A 24986-nucleotide genomic window follows, 5' to 3' on the forward strand; every position below is an offset into this window, starting at 1 on the left:
TGTGGAGACAGGCTGAGAGAGTTGGGATTGTTCAGCCTGGAGAAGAGAAGGTTCTGGGGAGGCCTTAGGGCACCATCCAGTACCTAAAGGGACCACAAGAGAGCTGGAGAGGGACTTTTGACAAGGGCATGGAGTGACAGGACAAGGGGTAATGGCTTCAAACTGACAGAGGACAGGTTTAGATAAGATATTAGGATGAAATTCCTCACTGTGAGGGTGGTGAGGGACTGGCACAGGTCGTCCAGAGAAGCTGTGGAAGCCTGGAAGTGCTCAAGGCCAGCCTGGGTGGGACTCTGAGCAACCTGGTATAGTGGAAGGTCCCCCTGCCCATGGCAGGAGGGTTGGAATTAGATGACCTTAAGGTCCCTTCCAACCCAAACAAGTCTATAATTCCATGATTCTATTGCCAAGTTTGAAAAAAAAAAAAAAAAAAAAAAAAAAGTAGCTGAGAGAGTTCATATGAGTTTTTTATAAAAAGGGAAAATAATGGGAAAAAGTTGTCAGAAAGGAAGAGTTTGGGTACACAAAGCACCTGGCTAGACATTAATCAATGTGGTGTCTTCTTTAACACTTTCCATGCTTTCATTTGGGAATAACACACAATTCTGCTTACCATTGCAAGACAGTTAATTAGCATCCATAGACTTATAAATAGGATTTTACCGAGTAGCCGATAAGCTGGTACTATTAGTGTTCATTTCACTCTGGTTCTAGTCCCTTTTGAGATGAAGGCAGGTTTTATTAAAACAGACCTTTCACAAAACACACCAATTCATTGCAGATTTCTATTAAACACCAAGGTGTGAGGTGTAGATTGGTTTAATTTACTTTCTTTTCAATCTCAATGCCTCTTTTTCTAATAATACTAAAGTTTCTTAAGCAAATGGGATGATCAAGTGAATAGAGCCCTGTGGTAGGAATCAAGGGAAGTGTTGTGCCCTTATTTGATTCACTGGAAGATTTTGGCCTGGTAGCTTTACTGTTCATCTGTTTTTCTCCTCTTAAGAAGCAAACTTGCTTCTGTCAATCAGTTTGTCAGATAAATTGTTCAGCTGGACAAATCTGGAAATTGAGTTTGGATTTTGAGTTTCTTCTAGTGATTCCTAAGGCCTTGGTGAACAGGTGGCAGCAGAAGATGCTGTTATTCAGAAACTGTTCTAACCAGTTCTAGAGATTTGCATAATGCAACAGGAATTTGCAAAAAACTCAGGCTCAAGGGCATGTGCTTATCACTTACCAGGGATCTGAAGGGAGAAATTCCTGCCTACACAGCAATGTGCAATTTGCTAGCTGTATCATTGCTGTATGGATTTTAGCACTGGCCATAGTGAAAGAGACTGCTGAATTAATGAACAAATGAGATCGGGAAAATATAATGGTTTGAAAAGCACTGCTCCAAAAACTATAATGCCAGTTCCATCAGTCCATGGTCTAACACCCACCTTGTAACCAATGAGAAGGATAAAATAGGAAGTGTAAAGGAGATATTCATTAATTCATCTCTTGGCTGGCTCCACAGCATCACAGCAATAGCAAGTAAGAAAGAAGAATGGAATACATCACAAAACCTTTCCTGTTCCTCCAACTGACCTTTGCGCACAACAAAAGCAGACCTTGAATTCTGTTTATTTTACAAAAATCAGCAAGAATTTTCACAATGACCAAGCAAGTTTGAAATTATTTTAAATATACCCGTTTCTTGAGGAACCACAAAAGTTAATGACTTCAAGAGTTGTTTTCACAGTTAGGGAAAATCCGTGTTTGTTTGAGCTTTAAACTAGCATTTGCATACAATCAGACACAACTGCTTTCTCTACATAAAATGTTAGCCCTTCCATTTTCCACCTAGCATTAACAAAAACAGCAGATATGCCTGTTGCTGTGGAGATTTTGAGCAGCAGTCCAATCTCTGTTCTTCTACCTGACCTAGCTCACAAGTTACAGCAGCTGAAGTTTTTTCCCTATGACACATTTTCTGAACATATGTATGTTTTATTGAGTAAACCAGATGGAAAATCATTTGCACAGCTATGCTTTCCCATTGTGGGTCCAATGGCCAAGTTCATCACCATTATTTCACCGGCTCCTTTTCTCTATATCTTATTTTGCAGTCTCATACAAAACTCTCCCATCTATTTGTCTCTTCCCCATATCCTGTAGGATTTCCTAGCATCTCCTGGCTGTCTTCCCCACACTGTTCACAGCAGATTTAACTTCTAGTCTGCTCTTCATGTTTTCAGGCTTCAGTTCCCCATTTGTTCCAAGTAGTCCAAATGGCCTTTGCTCCTGTTGCCTATGTTTATTTGCTCACATGGATGGTAACAGTGATATGATACAGCAAAGCTCAAAAGTTAAATTTATGTTAAAAGTATATATTTGTCATAAATGGATACATTCAGATTCCTGACCTTGTCTTGTTATCTGTGCTGCTTGAGACTGTGTTAGATTTTCTTATATTTTAAAAAATAGGTTTATTCCATGTAATTCACATCAGGTTTTCACATCTTTTTATTATTGGATGTGAATGTTCCCCACCAAAACTAGGATGATGTAGAGAAATCCGTTTGGTGCTTTACTACCAGAAGAGCTTTAAATGATTATAAGTGTCAGAAATACAGTTATAAAACCTATGTTGTAGTAGAAAGTTGTTTCTCAAAATGAGCCAGCAAACATCTGTATGTCATTTGAGACCTTGAAATATCAGCCTAGTGGCATCTTTTTGTAGGTGTGATAATCTGACAAGTTAGTCAAGAAAACACTTACAGGCACAGGTAGTATCTTTTGTTAGAAGTGATATACTTGGAAAAAGTAGACAAGCTTTCTTCAAATCTGAAACAGAAAGAGCAGACTTCCCAGCTAAGTGCAAGTTTAAAGAAATTGCTGAGACTTTATAACAGAGCTTGTATGAGTGTATATATTTTTGCAGGGTAAATGGCATAGAATAATGGCTATCAAATCCTTTTCTCCCTGTTTGTGTGTGCGTGTGTGTGTGTGTGTGAGTGAAAGAACTTCTAATGTTCACACCAGAATGACTACTTTGATTATGAAGTAGCTTTATTGCTCCCTGATTCCAGAGACTCTTTCATTGACTGGAAGACCAGAATACTCAAATAGCACCAGGTGCTGGTTAAGCCACCTTCAGGGACACGCATAATGAAATCACAAGCATCTAACAAAAAGGAAATGTCACGCCTTTTCACATTTATCCTTGCATCAGCTTCAGCATATAAGAAATTGTAAAGGGGAAAGAAAAGAAAGAAAGAAAAACCATAAGGCAGCACAGTTACTGTGGACCAGCAGACAGATCCAACCAGAACTGCTTTTGAAATAGCCTTAGATGAGGAATGCCTTCAGGAACCTTCAGACACAGCACCTGTCAGCAGCACCTTTACCTATCCATGGCTAGAATTCAAATGTAAATGAGTTTCACTGTAGCTTCTGTACACACCGAGCCTATGACAGGAAGCAATGAGCTTTTGTTTTCCTTAAAGCATCTCCAAATGTATGTTGTTTTCCCATGGGCCTGTGGTGGGTTAGTTTATGCCCAAAGGCACGGGGATAGACAGTAGCTTTTTTCAGGCAAGAACACTAAAAATACAACTCATTCTTTCTGTACAAAGTCTGTGTGCAGATGACTTCTGATAGTTTGAAATATATTTGGAAATAACTCATGTTTATTATTATGTCAGTTAACAATTTCAAGCCTTGCCTCTTAGATATAACTTTGTTTGATTATATAAAGAAACATACCAAAATCCACTTACTGTCTTCACCACAAGATCTGGGTTCTCTGCACCTATGAAAAAATCAAGCTTCAACATAACCCATAAAACCTGATGTGCTCTCTGTCAGGGCCAAAACACTTGATGATTTCAGCATTTCATTTTAAGGAAGGAAAGGTGAATTTTGGTTCTTTACTCCCAGGACTAAGGTCTGCAAATTGTGGCTTTTATGCCTACTCAATCACACGTAACTTAGCAGTCTAAGAAACCTGAAGAAATTTGGGACATTTGGTCCCAAATACTTTGAGAGAAATCCAGTCTATATGGAAAAGCCATTCAAATTCTGCTTTTTGTACATTGTGTGTGGAGGTGGAAGTGGAAGGACATAGATGGCCTTGAAGATAAGCAGAGTCAATATATCATAGGGAATCCCTTCCCACCCTGATGGCATAAGTAGCTTGGGTGCCTCACATCTGTGTTGCTACATGAATCCCTTTAAGTCCTCCAGTGGAAATAATAGGAAGTGTTTGAGTGCCAGTCTTTGAGGCCATCTTCTGATGATGGGTGTGTGATTATAACACTGATGTGTTCTAAAATAATTTAGGAATTGGAGCCTTTCCTCAAGAAGTAGGAAACCTTGATTCTAGGCTCCACTCAATTTGGGTGGTATTAGCTACTTTTAAGCCTTTTGAGGATTTAAGGGGGCTCTTTATCTCATCAAGGTTGGGCAACAGATGTGTTTCTCTCTGTATATATAGATAACTCTTTTAATGTTAAAAAATCAGGGAACCAGCAGGTTAAGTAGCAAGACACTTAAGCACGGAAACCTATGCAACTGGACAGCTCCTAGAAGTGATCAAGTTTGCTGACCTTTCGGGACTTCAGAAATCTCACCAGAATCACTTGCATTGATTTTGCTTTCTCCTTTGATTTTTAACACTTTATGAACTGAAGGCAACTGATCTTATATAAAATAAAAAGGTCATATATTTTGAACAGCTTTTTCCACTTATAGATTTTTCAAGGGTTTATTTTTCATGCTTGTTTTTGTGTGTGTGTGTGGGGGGGGGGGTTGGGTTTTTTTCAATGAAAAGCGTCACTTGAAAAATTTTCCAGGAGAAAAAAGAGCCTCTTTTCTGTGCATGTAAGTGCTGCTCAATCAAACTTTAAAAGAGTATGAGGAAAACATAGCTCATATGAGTGTGCGTGCAGATACACGAAAGGTAAAAATTAGGACAAAACTGAAGCCAGAGTTGCTCATTAAAGTGTGGTGGAACTGCTGTAATGTCTGCAGAAGTGCTTCAAGGACTGTACAGTCAGAGCTTCTCCACTTGTAGGCATTTGGCTGACACATATGTGTACTGATGAAAGGCAGCTGGGTCTGCATGGTGCTTGCAGATCAGGGTCTTTAGTTCAAAAAGAATCATAAGAAAGAAAATAGCTGTATAAACTACTGAGTAGTGTACAGAAGGTCAAGCCTGTCAAAGAGGTGAGGCAGGTAATCATCAAATTTAGAGATAAAAGAGACCACTACGTTCCTGAGTCTGCTCACTAGCCTGCTCAAGAGTGTTCAGTGCAGTATAACAGAAGCACATCTAAGAGTGGGCGTAGTTGGACCTCCAGAACCCTGGAACAGGCTGCCCAGACTAATTGATCAGGAATTTAAAATTAAACTTGTTACAGAAGGGACTTCTATGCTACAGTGAATAACTACCTTAGAGATGGACAAGATAACCAGTAAGGGCTCTTTGTCACCCAAAACATTTGGATTCTCTTCTCCCATTAGCATTTTACCATGATTAAAACTATTACATCTAAAAAAGAAAAGCAGGGGATATTTCATCACTAGCATGCAAAGCTACCTGTTACATGTTAGTTCTGGGGCAAACACCTGAGAAAAATAATTACCAATGAGCTGGCATACACATAGCACATACTGTTTCAACAGTCAGGAAAAAATAAGGTCTATTAGCCATCTTGCTTCCTTGCATAGCTTTGGTTACTATGCAGTATTAGAAAGAGTTTCCCCTTATACCATTGGGTGTAATTAACTGTTTTATGAGAGCACTATGTTGCTGGAATCAGCTAGTGATGGGGAAGGGATAGTAAGTCAGGTGGACCAGCAGTGTGTTCTATTCTGGCAAAACCTGTATCACACTTTCAGATGGGTTAAGGTGCCATATTTCCAATCACTGAATTATTTTCTTATATGGCTCTCATCTTTTTAAAAGAGCTTTTTTTCTTGAAGATAACCAATTCCTTTAACCATCACTCAAAAAAAACCAGACAAAGGCTGGGAGAAATGAGAGACAGAGAGACTGTTCAGTGAATGACACCAGGTATACTTTTTCCCTGTATTTAGCTCTGCTGCTTTCAGAGAAGCCCACCCTTCTCTGAACTACTGGGATTTTTAAACATTTTTTCATAAACAATTCTCATGTGCCTGCAATGTGTCTTGAATTATCATTACCCTCCCTCTATCCAGAAAATCTCTCTTATTTGGGATCAATCTTTCTATAGTGACTTGAAAAAAATTCATATTTTTTCACTGAGCAGGGAACTGAACAAAAGTCAAAGTAAAAATTCTTTACTTGCAAGGTAGAAGTCAGTAAAGCAATAATTAAGGTACTAAGATTGCAGCTTTAAAGATATTAATCAAGGCTTTGGAGAAAAAAAGTTTTGCTATGGCACTGCAAGTTGTTCTGTTGCCTGCTGAGAAACACAGAGTAATTTTGGAGGAAAAAAGATGATTCCCATTTTTTTTTGAGACTGAAAGTGTCATTCAATAACCTGAAAAATTGTCTCTATCCATTTCTTTCTTCTTGTGCACGGCTGTTGGTCTTTACTTTCTAATGTTGTTCTAAGCCTGAAACAAATGTAAAGCAAATCACAATTTTTGGTCCAACACCAACTTTTCTGGCTCAGTATTGTCATATTTCTGCATTTTCTTGGGCAATTCCATGAAATGGCAATTTTTCCCAGGAGGGAAGAGCATCACCTACACCTACTGTATTTTGGCTCTTTGTCTCAGCAAGAATTCAGGAAGGTTTCTGGGAAAACAAAGCTGAAGTGCAGGTTTATAAGGGGAAAGTTTGGATTAGAGCAATGAGGGATGCACATCTTCTTTGCATCTTTTTCAGTAAGTGTGTGCTCTCTACTCTGACCTCCCTGGAAATGCAACACTTGTCTTGCCTGCAGATTGTAGTGAAGGGACACTCTCAGCCTCTCACTGCCTACAGAACATTGAGCACAGCTCTCCTCCACAATAATTACAGCTACTCGAGCACAAACTTCCCTACTCTTACATCTTGCATTGCAAGAACACCTAATGACCAAACACAAGATCAAAGTCCTGCAGTTTTGCCTGCTTTACATGCACACAAGGCGAAGTAGTCCATGCCTTGAAAAGTCTGCAGAATAAATAGATAAAACTGACTGAAAATACTGGAAGATGCAGGATTGGTCTTGTTTTTAATGAGCTGTGCCATCATAGTGTATGTGCAAGATTCAAATGCACATGGGGCAGGAGGTGGATGACAAATGAGAATCCAGTGCATAAGGATCAGATCAGACAGGTCTGAAGAGTTCTTACCCAGGTTACACAGTGGGCCTCTCTCAGAGTAAGCCAGAAAGGAATTACACCCACTATCAGCATGGGTGCCTAGATCCAGACGTAGGTGTGCTGCAGGCTGGCACGGGGCAGCACAGCGCCGTGCGGCCCCTCTAGCGCAGCACCGTGCTCTGCTCTTGTGTCTAGAGCACGTGAACTGAGTCTCAGTAGCATTTTGGTGCAGCCATTCTGCTTCCGCTTCCACAGGAGCCTCACGCTTTCTACTGGCTTCAAGTCCAGAGCCCCAGGGCTAGCTCACAGACAGTGAGATGGAAAATAACCTTTCTTCTTAATCAGATCCCTTTAGAAGCTGATCTATGAAGTGGTTTTTAGTACTAAATTGCCTTGATCTCTTTTCTCAGCTGAAGAAAGAAAATGATCTTCTGAACTGTGACTCTTAGATGTTGCACAGAGGCTGTTTGCTTTGTTTGAAATCATGCATTGGAAAAAAAGGTCCTCCCAAAATTAAGGGAGTTTGACTAGGATATAAGAATAACAGTTACTGGCAAACAACTCCCATACAATTTTAAGTATGCAAGCATCCAACCCTCATGGGGATAAAGGCTGAGATCAGGAGGAAACTGCCCTAGTAAGTGTAAGAGGCTGAACAAGTTCATTAATTTTATGCAGCATAGAAATCCAGAGTCAACAGTAATTTTAACAATAATAAAAGCAGATGCAATCTTTGTATCAAGGCAATGTTCTTTTCACTCCAAATTTCCTCACAAGAGCACTTATGGATAGGCAGGTAGAGTTCTTACTGCAGTATATCTTTCCTACCCCTTTGTCATACTCCAGAGATCTGCAGTCATATGTTTTCCTTGGAATGTACTTACTCAGGCAGACTATGTTTCTCCCCAAGAGAAGCACAAAATAATATTTCTTCAGAGTTCTTCTGTGAATCCTTTATCTTCAGCTGCCTGTGTGTTCAGTCTCCATTTCCATTGCTACACAGCACCTTTGTCTATGAGCTTGGAAGGGAAGTGCTAAGTCTGCACATATGATGGGGCAATTATGGATTAGCTATTACAGAGCAAACCAAAATATCACTGAAAAAAACATCTCAGTGAGATTACCTTACCTTCAGGCAAGTTCTAGACATTAAACCCAAGGTTCATGCCACTTTCACTTATGCACAAGTAAAGATCACCCAAGGCTCCCTGTATAGTCAGTGAAGACAAATGAGACACTCCAACTCAAACTGGAGACAGAATAAGTCTCCTCTGGAAGATAAAGCTGTATTTTCCCTGACTGCAGGCAGACCCTACTGTGACTATGCTGAACAGTGACATATTACCCTTCTGTTTCCCCAAACAATTCCTGGATTTCTCTTAACAGCTGCAACCTTCATTCCTTTCAAGAGATGCTCATTTGTGGTTATCTAGTTAACAGGTGGAAAAACACATTTTATTCCTTAACAGCATAGTTACTTGTCGGGTACTGTTTTACATACAAGGTGTGCTAGAACCCATCACCAGTGGCCAGGACAGTCACAGAGTGTGTCGCTGATCATGAGGTAAACTTGTTGATTCTGTGGTGCTTTGGCTGTAGGAGGAATTAGTTTTGCTCCCTGGTAGGTGGGCTCTAACGTCATGCAATTTTGGTTGGTTTCTAGCACTCTATGGTTTTGTCTCCTCTGGCATTACTTAAAAGTTAATTTTAGAAAATCACTGCCAACCACCATAAGAGGTATTTGTGTAACTTTTATTTGCTGGAGGAGGTGAAAAAACCTTGCAGTGGCCCATGTTTAATAATTCTTCCCTGCTGGGGTAACAGGAGCATGACAAGGTTCTTTGCCTTGAACAAGCCTATCAGGAAAAGTTTTGCAAGGCTACTGTAAACCTTTTGGTTAACATTAAGCTTAGAGAAAGCAATTTCTGTAAAGCCTACAGTTTGGTGTTCAAATACAGGGAAATGGACCTTTTAGAAGATTTGCATGTAATCATTTGCAGATAACCCCATACTTTATGTTGGGTGTTTTGGATCAGATAGAGCATTAGAGTCAGATTGAGAGAGGCCACTTCATGGGCAGCTCATCAGACTGCCTACTAATTACATTATTCTTTTACAAGTTGGATTTGAGTAAAGCTGCAGAAGCTTTTGTAATGCTGATCCACAATTAGGGGCTTGCATTTTTCTTAAAACTTTAGATGATGTGAATTACTTGCATAAATATTTCACAAGGCATGATATAAATATTCTGTGGTGATTAGGATTGTTTATACTGTCTCTATCAGGAGAAAGTCTTTCTTTCTTGTCCTTATTTCTTTGATTTTGAAAGAGATACAAGAAATCTCCCACATACTTGGAAATTACATTACCTGTTTGTGCTTTTAAATAACAGCACGATTTCAGCCTTGGAGATGGATGTTGTAGAAAATCGTGTAGCTAATTTACACAATCTGTTTCTACTGTTGTGCCTACAAATGAGCAAGCTGAGTATCCGGCTCGGGCAATTGCCCGTGTAATTTTCTGAAAATCTGCTGTATTATTTTCTTCTGTTGGCAAAAAATTATGAGTGCGGCTGTGCTGCTCCAGAGCACCCCAAGCCCCTGAGGAACTGCATTTCAGAAGGGAACAATTTCCTCCCTGCTCCTCTCCATCTTGCTCAATGGATAATTGTTTTCTGCTGTTTTGGGTCAGGTTAGTAACCTCAGGAGCTGGGGGAAAGGGAGATCTGAGGTCTGCGTTGTTTCTTGTCCCTTTCTACCTTCTGCTTCATTTGGGAATAATTGGATAAGGCCCAAATGCTCAGTCCATGATCTGTGCTGGGACAGAGGCAGATAACAGGCATTCAGCCAATGTGCTTTTATATATCCCAGCATCGCATCATTCCTTACAGAGCTGCTGCCGTTCTAGATGTTTTCCACCCAAAGCAGGGCCTGCTCAAGGTCTGCCCTTGACAGAATGTTCACGAGTCCCTGCAAACAGTGACTTTGTAAACTGCCTTGATAGGAAATGCACTATCCTAGTAAATGGAGAAAGAAAAACATTGCCTAACTTCACAGCATAGGGGAAGAAAAAAACACATTGTGGAAGAGTAGCATAAATCACTCACAAGGCAGGTGGAGTCCATGTAACATGTGTTCTTCATAGTCCACTTCAGCCCAGGTGAATTTATTCAGTCCTTATTAACCTCACATGGCCCTTTTTTCCCCGATATGCCAGTTTTCATACAGGGCATATGATTATTTCTCATTTTCAAAGCACAACTACTCATTTCTTAATTTTGGTGACATGGCAGCTGCCCAGGTTTTTCCTGTTAAGATGATATTCATTTGTCCCCTTTGTTTCATTCATTTTTCCCTCTGGCTTTATAACTATAAATCAAAACCACAAAATTAAATTAAATAAAATAAACATAAGTGCAGGTGGAAATTCAGGACATATAAATAACTAAGAGTAGTTTTCTAAGACCGCTTTTTTAATCAATTCTAAACACAAGATATATATTCCCTGTTGAACTAAGAATGTTGTGACCACCTATTGTTAAAGAGCAGCAATAAATCTGTGCAACAATTCCTTACTCCTATGATTCACTGACACGTTTTTCCAGACAACTAGTTCAGCTTGCTTTTTTTCCAAGGGTGTGTATTTTGCTGTCCACTGGAAAGGCTTGCTATGCTGCCATGAGCAAGGCATGAATGCTCTTTGTCCCTTAGGAAAATTCCTTCTTTCTCCACCTCTGAGGGAGTGGATGCTAAACCAGTGTTCTAGCATATCACAACCAGGGCTCATCTTCATTTACATTCCCCTTCACCTTGAAAAGAAAAATGGCAGATATTTTCCCACTCCCCTCCTCAATCCAGCAGGATCTCTGATGCCCTGAAATACTAGTGGAGCAAATTACTGCCTTTTATATTCTGCAGGGAATCGAACACTGCTGTGCAGGCAGGGCACTGCCCTTTCCACCTCATCCCGTGTGTCAGCAATCCACAGATGTCCTGGTGCCCACTGTGCTTGCCACTTTGCAAATACAGCTCTCACACAAGATCTCAGCTCTACAGGACTGCTTCATGTTTGTGGGGTTTTAAGCAGTCAGATATGGTATGAGATGAAACTGCCTGAGTTTTAGACAAATTTATTAATTTATTTCTTTTATCAGACAGAGGTACTTAAGCATTGTTTAGGCAGGTCATGGTTTTCTCCAGCACAAGGCTTGCTACAGTTTTAATATTGATCAATAAGATTTTGTTTCGATGTCAATAAAAATCACTCAAAACTCCTGTGCAAAGTGAGAGGAGGACATAAAAAAAACTTCATTTGTTTACACTCTCTTTTCTTTGACAGGATAATACACCCAGCCAGCACACTACAGAATACATTCTGCTATCATTTACACAGCCTTCACGTGAACCCACAGCGCACAGCCAGGTTTTAAAGGCCAGAGCTGTATTGAGATGTCTTTTGTTTGTAATGGTGCTTACCGACATTGGTGCCACAGTACCGTCCTAGAAACTTTCCTATTTTGAGGTAGTACAAAGGCTAGGCATTGTCAGTGATATGACAATGCAAAAGTTCTTATGTGAGAACTACTGCAGTTGTTGAACTGAGGAAATCACAATGACAGTACTTCTGCCCACACCCGTCGTTCCTTTCTGGTGGGAATTTTGCTAATTTAAAATATTTTGAATGTCACAAACAGCCTTTTAGACTATTTCAGTGGCTAGAGATATAGTATGCAAGAAATGACAGAATTTTGAGTCAAATTATTACACATCTCTGTGCTTCAGTTTCCTTATCTGTCAAAAGTGTAAGTCTGCTTCCTAGAAAATCTAATTCATAGAATCGTAGAATGATTTGGGTTGGAAGGGACTTTAAAGATCATCTAGTTTCAATGCCCCACAGGGTGGCCTTCCACTAGACCAGGTTGCTCAAAGCCCCATCCAACCTCGCCTCGACTGTGTCCAGGGATGGGGCAGTCACAGCTTCTCTGAGAAACCAGTGCCAATGCCTCACCACCCACACAGCAAAGAATTTCTTCCCAGTATCCAATCTAAATTGCTCCTCCTTTAGTTTAAGACTGTTCTCTCTTGTCCTATCACTATCTGCTTGTATAAAAAGTCATTATCCCTCTTTTCTAAAAGTCTCCTTTAAGGACTGGAAGGCTGCTAGAAGGTCTCTGCAGAGCCTTCTCCCTGCTTAACAGCCAAAACTCTCTCAGCCGGTCTTCACAGGTGTTCCAGCCCTCTGACCATTGTAGGAGCCAATCTGACAACAGATCCCAACAGATCTGAAACAGTATTTCAAAGTTTTCATACCCATTGCTTGTAAAGCCCTTAAAGGTTCTTGAATGAAGCTTGATAGAAGTTATTAGGGGAAAAAAGCTGATATTACTGATTTATTGATTGCAGATAATACCATTCTGTGTATACTGAATGCTATTAAATCCTGTTGCTTTGTCATTTCAGTTCTGGGAAAAGTCAGAATTTGTATATCTACTCTTTTTCACCTCTTTGGGGACAAATTATAAACATATGAGTATAATCCACTGAATATAGTCCATGAAACAATTTACTGACCTTCTTTAAAAGTATCTCCTTGAATGTTCTGTATTTCTGGCAGCTCTTCTATTCACACTAGCATGAATACACCCGTTTTAAATCAGCTCTTGATCTCTGAAGGCCAAATCCTGTGAGAGACAGAGTAATTCTAGCAATTCTGAAATATTACAGCCACATGTGCATTATAAAATGAAGGCATGTTTACTGTTTGTCTTACTTTCCCCTAACTGTTTAGGGTCTGCTCTGGTTACCTCTTCCCTATATTTAAAGCAGATACCTGAATATTGCATAATTCCTCGGTTAAGCTGGGAAACAGATTCTTTGTACTAACCTATTTCTAAAGTTTGTGTTTCCTAAGTACTTTCATAAATTACAGAGACTGCACCGTATCTTCCTCTGATCTTTTTTTTAATTTTAGTCTGAAGTACTGGCACATAGATAAAATAGAAGGTTCTGTTCTGTTTTCCTCTAAATATGTGCAAGCAACATACAGTCATACAGTGACATACAATGTCTATTATTCCTGCCTCAAGTCCAAAGAACATAGTTTTGACTGTTCACTGCAAGCAGATATATAAGATTGTTACAAATTGATGCCAAGGGGCCCATACTTGGAATCTGTTTTGTTTTTCTTTGAGTTAGCTTCCAAACTGCAAGACTCTGCATAATGAATGTGTTATCTAGTCCTTCTGTTTTTTATTTTTGAAGGAGAAACAGCCCATACTGCAAAGAAACTTTTTCTAATTGCTCAGGTTCCATAGCAACACAGTGTTGCTTCGAATTTATTTTGTACTAATCAATTAGAAATTTTGCTCTGGCAGCTGGAATGAAAGTTTACAGGCCAAATCCTACTTGTTTTACTTGGGCCTGCAGTTGCAGTAAATCCAATGAAATTCTTGTCTGAGAAGGATACAAACTTGTAGCTTTCATCTCTCTCTCAGTTTAATTTTTGCGAAAAGGTCAGATTTAATTCTTGGTTTTCTGCCCAAGTATGAAAAAAAGGAGGCAATTCTCTTAAAGGATCCACAACTTAACACATGCTTACAAACAGAGTTGTTGAATTGTTAAAAAGGGAGGTATCCTTTGCTTCCCTTCCATTTTCATTGGTTGCTGTCAGCAGAGCTGATTAGCGCCCATCTTTCATCCGGCAGCTGGTAAAATCTCCTGTTGTATCCACCCCATCGTTTGTGGCAAAAGGGAATCTTCCAGGGAGCACAGTGGTATGCACCAGTGCTCTTCAGAGCAGCACAGCCCTCAGTAACACGGTTAGTATGCACAATTCCTAGGGAACCTTCCCTTGTAAAGGTCAGCTCATTCCCTGCTGGAAGTGCATGTAATGACCGTGAAAACCCACGAGATCTTCTCGTGTGCACTCTGCAGTGCTGCAGTTGGTTAAAATCCAAAGCTGTAATTGAAGAGGTTTTGGTTATGTTTTTATTCATATTTATTTTTCTTTTATCATTGCCAAAACTGTAATACTGGGAAACTGGGAAAGCTCATACCAAAAAAACCCCAACAACCTGCAACCATGTGGAAATGGCAGAAACTTTCTGATGTGGATTGACAAAAGCTGACATTTGGCTTTTAGGGTTACAAATCCAAATTCAGCTCATTCTGCTCCTGCTCTTTATGTTCGAACTAGAGAATTCATGTATAGTTATGCCAAGCATGCTGCCTGAACAAAACACAGGGAGAGCATTGGACCTCTACTGTAATTTACCACACTTTTTTTTTTTTTTTTTTGTCGGGTAGTCACACCATGAACCTCCTTTTAATGCATTTTTACTTNTTTTTTTTTTTTTTTTGTCGGGTAGTCACACCATGAACCTCCTTTTAATGCATTTTTACTTATCTTTGCATAAATGAGTCAGAGGACTGAAACAATTTTTTAAATCTAGTTTGTTTTTCTTAATGGCTAGAAAAATGTGCTTTCTCTTACAAAGTACACTGAAAAACTGTATGGATGTATAGGAAGGCACTGATTTAACACTTTCTTTCTATTTCACTCATCATCACACTAGAATTCAGCCTCTGACTACACAGGATTAGAAATACATGTCACCCCGTTTTGTAATGAAAGCATAGCAAATCAAAGTCCTGATTTAAACTTTGTTACATGTCAGGGCTCATCAAATCTCTATTGCAACAAAGAGGATGACGCAGAGCAGACTTTGCTCTTTCAAGAGCAGATCAGAGTTAGAGCTGGATCTCAGTTTGCATGTCAGGGACTGTAAGAGGGAAAGCAGTGCTCATCCACTTGCACGTGCTCCCTTTTTTCCCTGTCTCTCTCCAGTTTTTACCAGTAGTTAGCACAATGGGAAGATTACAGCCTTGGCACCATAAAGAGGGGCAGGGAGTCTGAAGTGCGCTGCAGATTCCCTAAAAGATGCATTCCTAAAGCAGGAACTTCTCTGTCTGGAGACTTGTCAGAAGGAAGGAGATCCAGACGACTCCACTGTTGATCATAACAAAACACACAGGGCTCACAATTTCAGCCCTTGGTCTGCATGCTGCACATGAGGCAGTGTAGGCTCTCCACCAAGTCTGGCTTTTCTCCTTTGGGTGACAAGTCTCTCTAAGCACATATAGGTATAGTCCTATATTCTCCCTGGTTCTCAAGCTTTGCCTCTGATGCCAAAATTTCTTCTCTGATTATAATTAGCAATTTATAAGATCAGCATATGTCAAGGAGGTGACATCCAAGGGCTTACGATGAGAAAAACTGATGACCGAGGTAGAACCAGAAGCAGAACCAGCTTTGGGGGATTTAAATGTTAAACCCACTTCATTGTTTTGGATTTGTGTCCTTCTCTAAAGGAAGAGAAGTTATGTTTAGTAAGAAATATTGTACAACTATGTAGTGTGCCATGTTATGTTAAAAATGTTTTTTTTAGAAACAGATTTTTTGTTTAAGTTTGCTGGTTTTCTTCTGCTGACTGTTCTTTTATTTTGACGGATTTTGCATGATAACATTTCAGTATTTGGGAAAATGTGGGAGATTAATCATTATGACTTTCAGCAAGGGGAAAAGCCCATGTTTAAATGCATTGTCCTGTATTATATGTCTGTGTTCATATTCCCCCTGTTTTTATTGATGTACCGCACATATCTGACCTCCACATTTGCCTGATGGATTTTTCACCAGTTTGGTGAAAAACTGACTTCCCAGTTTTGTTTAAAAATCTGATTGGACCCTGATAACCATTAATTGCTTACAGTATGCTTTTCCAATTGGATGTACTTAACCTACATGTACCTGATTGAATTTCCTTGCAGTCAGTAGTTCTTCTTCAGTCAGGCACAGCTCTATGTAAAGTATAATCTTATAACCTGATTTGCTGTGTTTTTCATCATTTAATCAATCAAATGATGCCGCTCTGAGCTATGCTTCTGCCCTGTATCAGTGTGGTGGTTTGCTAATGTGCTTCTACACTACACAGCAATACACAGACCTGTCCTCCACCTCCTGCCTGTATGATGGAGGTCTTAGGCTGTTTGCTTTATAAGCTCGATAAAAGAATGGTTAAACCAATCCCTAAAAGGACCCTACACTTTTCACATGGAATCTGAAATAATTTACCACGTTTGGCGAGGGTTTCCCTTTAGTACCATGCAGCCCGGCTTCAACACCTGGCCTCACTGACAGTGAGAGCCCATGTCATGGCACAAAGTGTCTCACGCACCAGGGGCTCTCTGCAACTCCAAAACCTTAAAAAACCCAAGCAAACCAAAACAATAACAACAACAAAACAAACAAACAAACGGAAACCAAAACAAAAAAACTAAACAAACCAAACCAACCAAACGACCAACCAAACAAAAACCCCTGATGGATACGACTTTTAAAGTGTGGATGGGAGTTTTAAGCTCCAGCCCGGGGGGCAGCAGGTGATGTGGTCAGGTACGTGCAGTCGGCCGCCCCTCAGGCAGGGCCGCCCCGCTGGGGCAGGCGGCGGGGGGATGAGGGGGGCCGGGGGGGGGGGCGGCCTTCCCTCGTGCCCCGGCTCGACTTTTATTGTCTCTCTGTCTGTGTTTTGCCGTGGTTTTTTTGTTCATTTTATTTCTTTCTGTGTTTCTCCCCCCTCCCCTTCTCTGTGTGTGTGTGTGTGTCTGTGGCCCGCAGGTCCCCCCCTGCCCTGTTCGTCCGCCTCCTCCACCCCCCGCTCGCAGTCCCCCTCCCCTCTCCCCTCGCCGCCGGCCAATGAGGGCCCGGGGCGGTCGCTGGGCGACGGCGCGGCCCGGGCGGCCGCGGGCTCGGACTCTGAGGAAGAGTTCGTCCCTCAGTCATTCTTAGTTCAAAGTGGCTCTGGAAACCTCTGTGTCGCCGCCAACGGTGAGTGACTCTCTCTCTCTCTCTCTCTCTCGTTCTCTCTGCCTACTTTTTCGTGCCTGTCTTGACGGCCGTGCGCGGGGATGTAGGTTGGTTGTGGGAGCGGGTGTGCTCTCTGGGTTGGTTTGTTTCGGGGGGCCTGTTTAAAAATAAATAATTTGGGGAGGGGGGCTGAAAATCGCCTCGTAAAGGTTGAAAAATGCAGCACTGGGGGGAAGGTCCGTGCTGCTGCGTGGGTGTTGCTGGGTGTTGCGAAGAGGGACGCGCCACCCCATGTGGTACCTGGGCAGCACTCAGAAACTTTGCCTGAGTTGAAGGTTGGACCCCGGTCCCTTTTGATGGGGTGAAATTTTGGTGTTGTTTGCCTTTTTTGTTTTATTAACTCCTGCCCGAAAGACTCGCCAAAGAGCCCCCCTTCTCAGTGAGGGCGGCAAGGTGCAGCCTAGGGGCTGAGGGAACCTGTCAAGAACCTGTCACCCAAGGGCTGCGTGGATGGGAAAGGGAATGGCAAAAATGCAGAGTTCCCTTGAAAGTTGTGACAGTGTTATCAGCACCGTGTACGGATGGTGGCCTCTTCAGAGGCCAGTGGAAGGTGTCTGTGTTCGGTCTCTCTCAGAGGCGCTGAGGGATGCCCTCGGGGTAAGTATTTGAGGCAGCAGCACAACCCCATCCTACTGGGATGCTCTGAGACTCCCCGGTGGGGTGCTGAAGGTGCTCAGCCCTGCCGAATGGTCCATGCTGCTTAAACAAATTACAAGGAGAGGAATGAGATTCACAGCTCTCTGCTGCAAAGACAATGAGTCATAAACGGAGAGGTAACGCTCATTGGCAAAGAAATGTGAAATTTCATCAAGGGTAGTGTAACCTGACAAAGTGCAGATTACAGCAGTGGAATAGCGGTGGCCACTCAGGCTGCTGCCATCCGGCTGGAGTGATAATTGCTCAAAGGTCTGATTTATGATGAAGGCGAAGGCATTCAAAGATATCTTGAAAGAGAGAAAGAAAGGTGAGAGAGAGGTTTACTGCAGCTGGCAACAGCTTAACTGCATTTATGTTAAGCTTCTAAGAAGGTTTCCTAGTATGCTGTTATCTCCAAGTAAGGAGAGAAAGTTTGACATTTAATTTGTCCGCCCCCCCTTCCCTTTCCCAGCTTCCCTCTTCTTTTGTTGCATTTGTTATGGTAAAAACAAACTTTCCCTTCAGAGTTTTTCAAAGGAGAAGGTTATCTCCTCTGAATTGTCATCCTGAGGAGAGTGGGGGGAAATACAGTGTCGTATTCATTCAGGAAACTGATTAAAATTCATATCCTCAGTTCAGCTTCCCCCCTCCCCTCCCACCCTATAACACATAGACATGCATCTGACTCCTTGCAGTCGCAGTACATGGAAATGTGAAATCATGTAGATGACCCTCTTGTTGGAAATAAATGTTACAAACTCACATTCCACGTCGTGTTTTCCACATCTTAATGTATGTACTTCCTCTTTGTTCATTTAGGAAATACATATGTACACATACATGCACATCCTCCAGGTAAAAAGAGGGAAGAAAGAGAAAGCAAGTGAGATTAAAGACTTTAATCTCTTCTTTTACTAATTAGCTGAAGAACAGAAAAAGCATTGTTCAGAGGCCACAGTGGGTTGATGACATTATTGTATTATTGATGTGCTGGTGAGTTAGTTAGACTTCAGGCTTTTCAGCTGCCTGCTTATTTATCCTCCTTTTTTTTTTCTCAGTGCTTTCTGCATTGGCTTGTAGACACACTACATTCCCTGAGGCTTTCTTTGTGTGTAGGATTCAGCAAGTTGCTTATAAATATGTCCCACACAAAGACAGGGCATCTGGGGTCTCATTTGCCTGCTTATTCTAGTTGTTCTGTAATCAGAAGTGCAGGTAATGCCAGCACAGTGGTGACCTGTTAGGATCAGCTCAGCTAAACTCTGCTGACAAGAGGAAAACAAAGGTGACTTATTTTGCCACCTAACAAACGATAATCTGAGAGTTCACATGAATAAGAAGCACAGACCATACAAGCCCATCATGTCTAAAACCTAGAGACTCTTCTGACCTCTGTAAATGGAATTAATTGCTTTAGTTCCTTAACGTTCTGTTTCTATGAGGCTTAGTCAGCTTAAAGTTTAAATGACAAAGGCAGGTCTTTATGTTCCTTAAATGGTGAAAATTAGTAAAAGCTTATTTTGGTTAGGACTAAGTTTAATACAGTTAGAGTACTCATTCTTGGAAAATAGTAGCTGTCTCAACAGCAGGACAGCCTGAGAATGCTGTCCAAAGGATTTGTGTTGCACTTTTTAATTGATTGTGGCTAGGTTTTCCTTCCACAGCTGTGTAAACTCACCCTTAGAGAAGTCCATCCAAAGTAAGTAACACCCAGGGAGCAGCACTGCTGTTACAAATCCCCATGTAAATTGCAAATATAATGCACACGGAACTTAAGAAACGTGCTACTTTTTGAAGATACAGTAGGCTATTCTTTATCTAAGTTTTTTTCATTCCAGAAAGGTAATATTGTCCATGATATTATTTTTAAACTTCCACAAAAATATCCAACTACACTTTCAAATGAAGGCTGGAACCAACTAATATGTATATGAATATGTGGGCATCTTTTAGGGCTTTTAGTTTTGTATTAGATGCATTACAAGCCATTGTTTGGTTTTCTTCTAAGTAATTTAGAACATTTAAAGCCCCAATTTTTACCGTACTTATAATATCAGCAGGTAATTTTAAGGAAAAATAGACTTTTCAGTCTTGAACCTTTTAATTTTTCTTTTTATATATGTTAAGTCCAGAAGACTCTTTACCTAAAATTACCCAAATTAACTAGGATGTGAATGTCTCTGTTTCATAGACTCCTAGAATGCTTTGGATTAGAAGGCACCTTAAAGATCATCTAGTTCCAACCCTGTGCCATGGGCAGGGACACCTTTCACTAGACCAGCTCAAAGCTCCATCCTTGAGCAGTTCCAGGAATGAGGCAGCCCGCAGCTTCTCCAGGCAACCTGTGCCAGTGTTTCATCATTCTCACATACAGGGAATTTCTTCCTTGTATGAAATCTAAATCCATCCTCTTTTATTTAAAAAACATTGTTTTAAATTTGACCATTTTATTTAAAAACCATTTAAACCCCCCTCGTCCTATAACTACAGACCCTTGTAAAAGTCTGTCTCTGTCTTCCTTATAATCCCCCTTTAAATATAGAAAGGTCACACAGAGCCTTCCTTTCAGCAAACTAAACAGCCCCAATTCTCTAAAACATCTCAGGGTGTTTCAGTTCAGAAACCTTAACATTGCCTGACTCGAGGATTTCAGCACTATTTGAAAAGTAGGCTGTCTTGGAGTATCTCAGTGGACAGTTAAGGAACACTAATTAGATTTTTAGGTTTCTTATATATACTGGTGTGTAGGTATATATGTTTATGACTCAGGAGAAGCCAGAACTGTCTGAAGGCATTCAGTCTTTAATCTGGTTGTTTTAAGAAACTAACAAATGCTGTGTTGGATCAGAACTTGTAGTCTCTGGCAGTGGTATGAGAGGAGAAGCACGAGCCAGTGGGGCTGTAGGGAGAACACTGGCTGGGTGGGAAAGGTTGAGCACTAGCCAAGGAGAGGCTGTAGAACCTGGTGATTAGCTTGTCAGTGGCAACTTTCTTCCATTTGAACCAGTAAATAACATGAAAAATAAATTAAAAGAAACCAATCAATTGTCTTTAGGGAAGGGTGTGTAACAAGAGCACATCAGACAGCACATTGTTGTCCACTTACCTTAGCATCCACAGCTGGGGCACTGGGGACATTAGCAGGTACATCTCTGCCCAACACAGCTATGAGGTATGGAAATGGCTGTTGTGCAGAGTGACAAAGAACAGATTTTGAAAGATACATGAAATCTGTGGAAAGCTGACGTCCAAATTCCTTTGAGAACACTGACTGTGTTACCTCATAGTCAAAGCTCAGGTGTGTTACTTCTTCCATCTCTTCCATCAGTGAGCAGGCACTCCATGTGAAGTATGTTTTCGACGTATTGTAGAGTCTGGTGTGTTTCTCTAAGTTACTTCTATCAGGCAGACAGGAAGGCTGGATGTAGTCATTTGAAACAGCCTCTGCAGATGAGAGCCACAAAATCCCAAATCACCTCTGGTTTGGGGCATTTTAATATTGTCAAACACAATTTCTGAGACCAGGGCATGGATTTTATTTAATTCTAGCAGAAGTAAGGAAATACCAGAAAGTTGTAAGAGTATCTAAATCTGACTCTCTGGTCCTAGAAATTACTTTACTTTGGTGACACTGGAGCTAACATCTACCGAAGTCTCTGTAGGAAGAATCTAATGTCTAACATCTAATGTTTGGAGTTTTATCGCTCACTTCTGAATATATCTACGTCTTTGGCTTCTTCCTCAAATACATCCCTATTACAAAAACTCTTGTTGCTCCCCACTGATTAACCAGTTTTGCACCTTTTCTACTACTTTTCTTTACTCAAAGAAGCAGCAGTGGAGGGTCATGTTGCCAGTCACCCAAAGTGACATTGCTGCTGGAGAGAGGGGGAGGGTGGGGAGGGAGGTATGATTCCCGGTATTATTACATTTTGAATTCCAAGAGGAGGGTTCAGTGGCATTGACAATGTAGCCCTTACTTTGGCATGGATTGCGTTGTCAGTGGACAAGGAGGGAAAACTGTGTTGAGCATGTACATAAATATTCTAGGGTTAGATCCTAGAAGGTGAGTGCAATTTCTGTATGATCCGTGATTTCAGTGGAAAATAAGCTAAATCAGGATCAGTTTGCCCCCAGAAGCCAAAAAACCTCACAAATTCTGCATAGTGGGATCTGCATGAATGAGCCACTTGACCAACAAAATCCATGGTCAGGGAGTTAATGAAGATTCTGGTAGTGCTTTTGCCACTTTTTCTTGTTTGGAGTGCTGGACAATTTGAAGCAGTAGTAAGTTCTCCTAAGGTCTTCTTTTTCATTTCTAACTAAATTTGACCAATCCAGACCTCCCAATTTTTAACCTATTTTCTGTTTAGGTGTTTGTTTGGTTTTTTTTTTAATCTTTAAAGTGCAGCCTTGAGCTGTTGAAGACAATCACTGTTTGTAATTTACCTCCCTTTCCTATTCTTCAGAAAGAACTTTTCAATTTTTTATTACACTATTTCACCCAGATTTATGAAGATAAATCCTTCATAAAAAGGCTGCTGAGGACTTCTATAGCCCTATCTGTTTTTTGTCAAATAGTGTAATTTTATATAAATTGTGCATTTCTGGCACTTTACAGTGAGTAACTGACCAGATCATCTGCCAGTGCTGATGCTATGGCTGGATTTCTTCAGGATCTAGAAGGAAGTCATGTTCCAGAAAGACGGGTTACTTTCTGCTGAACGTTTTTAACCTATCTATGTGTGTGCTCAGTGTTTATTTCTTTAGTATCCTCGATGTGTTTGGTGCTGCAGAGTCTGCCACACAGAGACTGCTATTTTCAGACTCATTCAGCAACCCAATGTGACCAGCTGAAAGGATGAATGTAACACAGCCTGTTTTGCATCAGGCATCACCCCTCTGATCTTCAGGTCCGACTTCAGACACAGAAGTTGTCCTGTAGGAACAGTGGTTAGGTGTTTAAAGCACTGGGATGGAAGATCCAGTCACAGAGAAATCAAATTGCAGCAGGGAGCCCAAAAGACACTGAATATTAAAGTATTTCAAAGAAAGAATGGTATCATGTAAGGCATCTTAGAAGTGAAGAATTTTCAGGGATCTGACTGAGGAGTGCAAAAGAACCTTTGATAATGTAGTCTAAATAATTGATATTTTTTCATCTATTAATTAACAATAAATTCCAGTTAAATCAATTTTCTTTTATGAAAGGCTTCTATTTTTCTTTCCAGAAAGGGTTGTGGACAGAGAATCTATTCCCTTGCTGTGTTTTGTCCTTGCACAGTGCTTTCTGTTGCTTCTTTTTTTGCTGCTCAAGCAAGTGTGTTAAGTAAGAATAGCAATTAATCTCTACATCCTTTATCAGAGATTTGCAGAGTCTATTAGCATCAGTGTTACTCGTAATGGTAATTCATAATTACAGAAGGGAAACAGGAATCGAAAGATATAGCCAATCAATTTACAACTGTCTTTTAAAAAATTCAAAATATGTTTTCTATTATTGTGTGCCTTATTAAAACTTTTTTTTAACATCATGCCCCCCCAGCACCATTTCAGAAATTTAGAAGAAAAGGTTTAAAAGATGTTTAATTTCATAATAGTTTTAAAAATATTCTTTAATAAAAGAATTTTTTTTTTAACAGTAGTGACGATTAGGAAAGGTGCTTGGAAAAAAGTGTTTTGAAAACCAGTTTCACATAATTTTTAAATGAGTTTATCTTCTAATTTGGGAGCGTGTTCAAAATTCAGCCTGAGAAACTGTGACCTAAATTCCTCCCTTTTAATTTTAGTCAAAAAACTAAACATGAGACTTATTAATCATAAGCTTTCAATTTAGTTAGACATTTCAAGCCATCAGTGTTTGAATAATCCTGAGGAGATTCCTCTTTTTCCACTCGTTGTGAAAAGAGCTATGGCTTACTATGGGTCCACAGAAGCCTGAGAAGTTAGTGTGGAGCCTCAATCTGGTCATTTTATCTTGATTTTCACAGTTGTCGTCTACTTGAACTCACTGAAACCATCCAAAAATTCATTGACATATTTGAAAATTGATTTCAAATTCCTCAAATCATCCCTCCAAATTTATCTCTGATGCAAAGATGACAACGAGGTTCAGGTTTTGGGTTTCCAAGCATCAGCCACTGCCTCTCAGATCCTGAAGATCAAGTAAGAAGCTGTAAAGTGGCAGCTGTGAGGAGGATCAGATCATGAATTATTCCTGCTCTTACTCACTGAGCAGTGGAGCCATCCTGTTGAGTTTTTGTTTCTCCTGTTTCACTCTTGCTACTAAGAGGAAAGATCAGAAAGATGTCACTGTGTGAGCTGCAGATCTTTCAGAGGACATGAGGCTCTAGAAGTACCCACTTACCTTGCTGTCACTTAAGCTCTTACCCCATGAATTCGTTTTGCATTCTGAGAATATTTATTTAACCTGGCAGTCGTTTGGCTTCAGGATGAGCCAAAGGTGAGAAGCAAATAATTTGCTATAGGACTAGATTCTTATCACTGGTATCGGTGGGAGGCATTTGGATTAGATTCCTAGCATAACGAGGGTCAAATCCTGACCCAGCTAAAATCCTTTGGGCTCAAACAGAGAGACATTTGGTCAGGAGAGGATAATATGAATATACAGAGAGTCAGGTCAGGGGCTTTTTGGGTTTTTTTTTTTGCAAAGAAAAAATATCTTGAAGAGAACAAAGCAAAGTTATGATTGTCACAATCAGTGAAAGGCAGCAATGAAACAAGTCACCTCTCCAGGCTGGTAGGGAACACACTGAATCAGTTAAAGCATATTTATAGCTTTTTAGCTGTGATAAAACTGTATCAGTGTGTATATGAATTTACATAGGAGTAGGGTTTTTTTTTTCTTTCTTTTAATGCAAGCCACATTGGAAAGAGTGCACAAAGGAGCCCCACTCTAAGGAAAGACAACTGGAACAAATTATATGCATTCAGACTTGTTAAACGGAATTGGCAGCAGAAATATTCCTGGTAACCTGAGCATTACAGCAGCATTGGTATAGTTAAGGTTATGTCAGCATTTCCATTAGTTCCCCCCCCCTTTCAGAGGTTTATATCTGCAGGAAAAATTCACTGTGGGTTGAAACTTGACAAGCTGTGCGAGGTCTCATCTGAGATGGATT

At 40.5% G+C, this 24986-nt stretch overlaps 1 protein-coding gene and 1 long non-coding RNA gene across 3 annotated transcripts in view; one reads left to right on the top strand and one right to left on the bottom strand.

The window, feature by feature from the left end:
• LOC108504389 overlaps positions 1–16771 on the bottom strand; it is a 39010-nt gene extending 22239 nt beyond the window's left edge. For both annotated transcript variants that reach the window (XR_001877090.1, XR_001877089.1), the window contains exons 1-2: positions 16417–16771; positions 12855–12964 (exon numbers count right to left, since the gene is read on the bottom strand). This is a non-coding gene — a long non-coding RNA (uncharacterized LOC108504389). The remainder of the gene's footprint in view (positions 1–12854; positions 12965–16416) is intronic.
• TENM4 (teneurin transmembrane protein 4) overlaps positions 1–24986 on the top strand; it is a 603620-nt gene that overhangs the window by 315970 nt on the left and 262664 nt on the right. The window lies entirely within an intron of this gene.

The sequence above is a fragment of the Lepidothrix coronata genome, unplaced genomic scaffold, assembly GCF_001604755.1.
Source record: "Lepidothrix coronata isolate B3197 unplaced genomic scaffold, Lepidothrix_coronata-1.0 Scaffold161, whole genome shotgun sequence".
Lineage (NCBI taxonomy): Eukaryota > Metazoa > Chordata > Aves > Passeriformes > Pipridae > Lepidothrix > Lepidothrix coronata.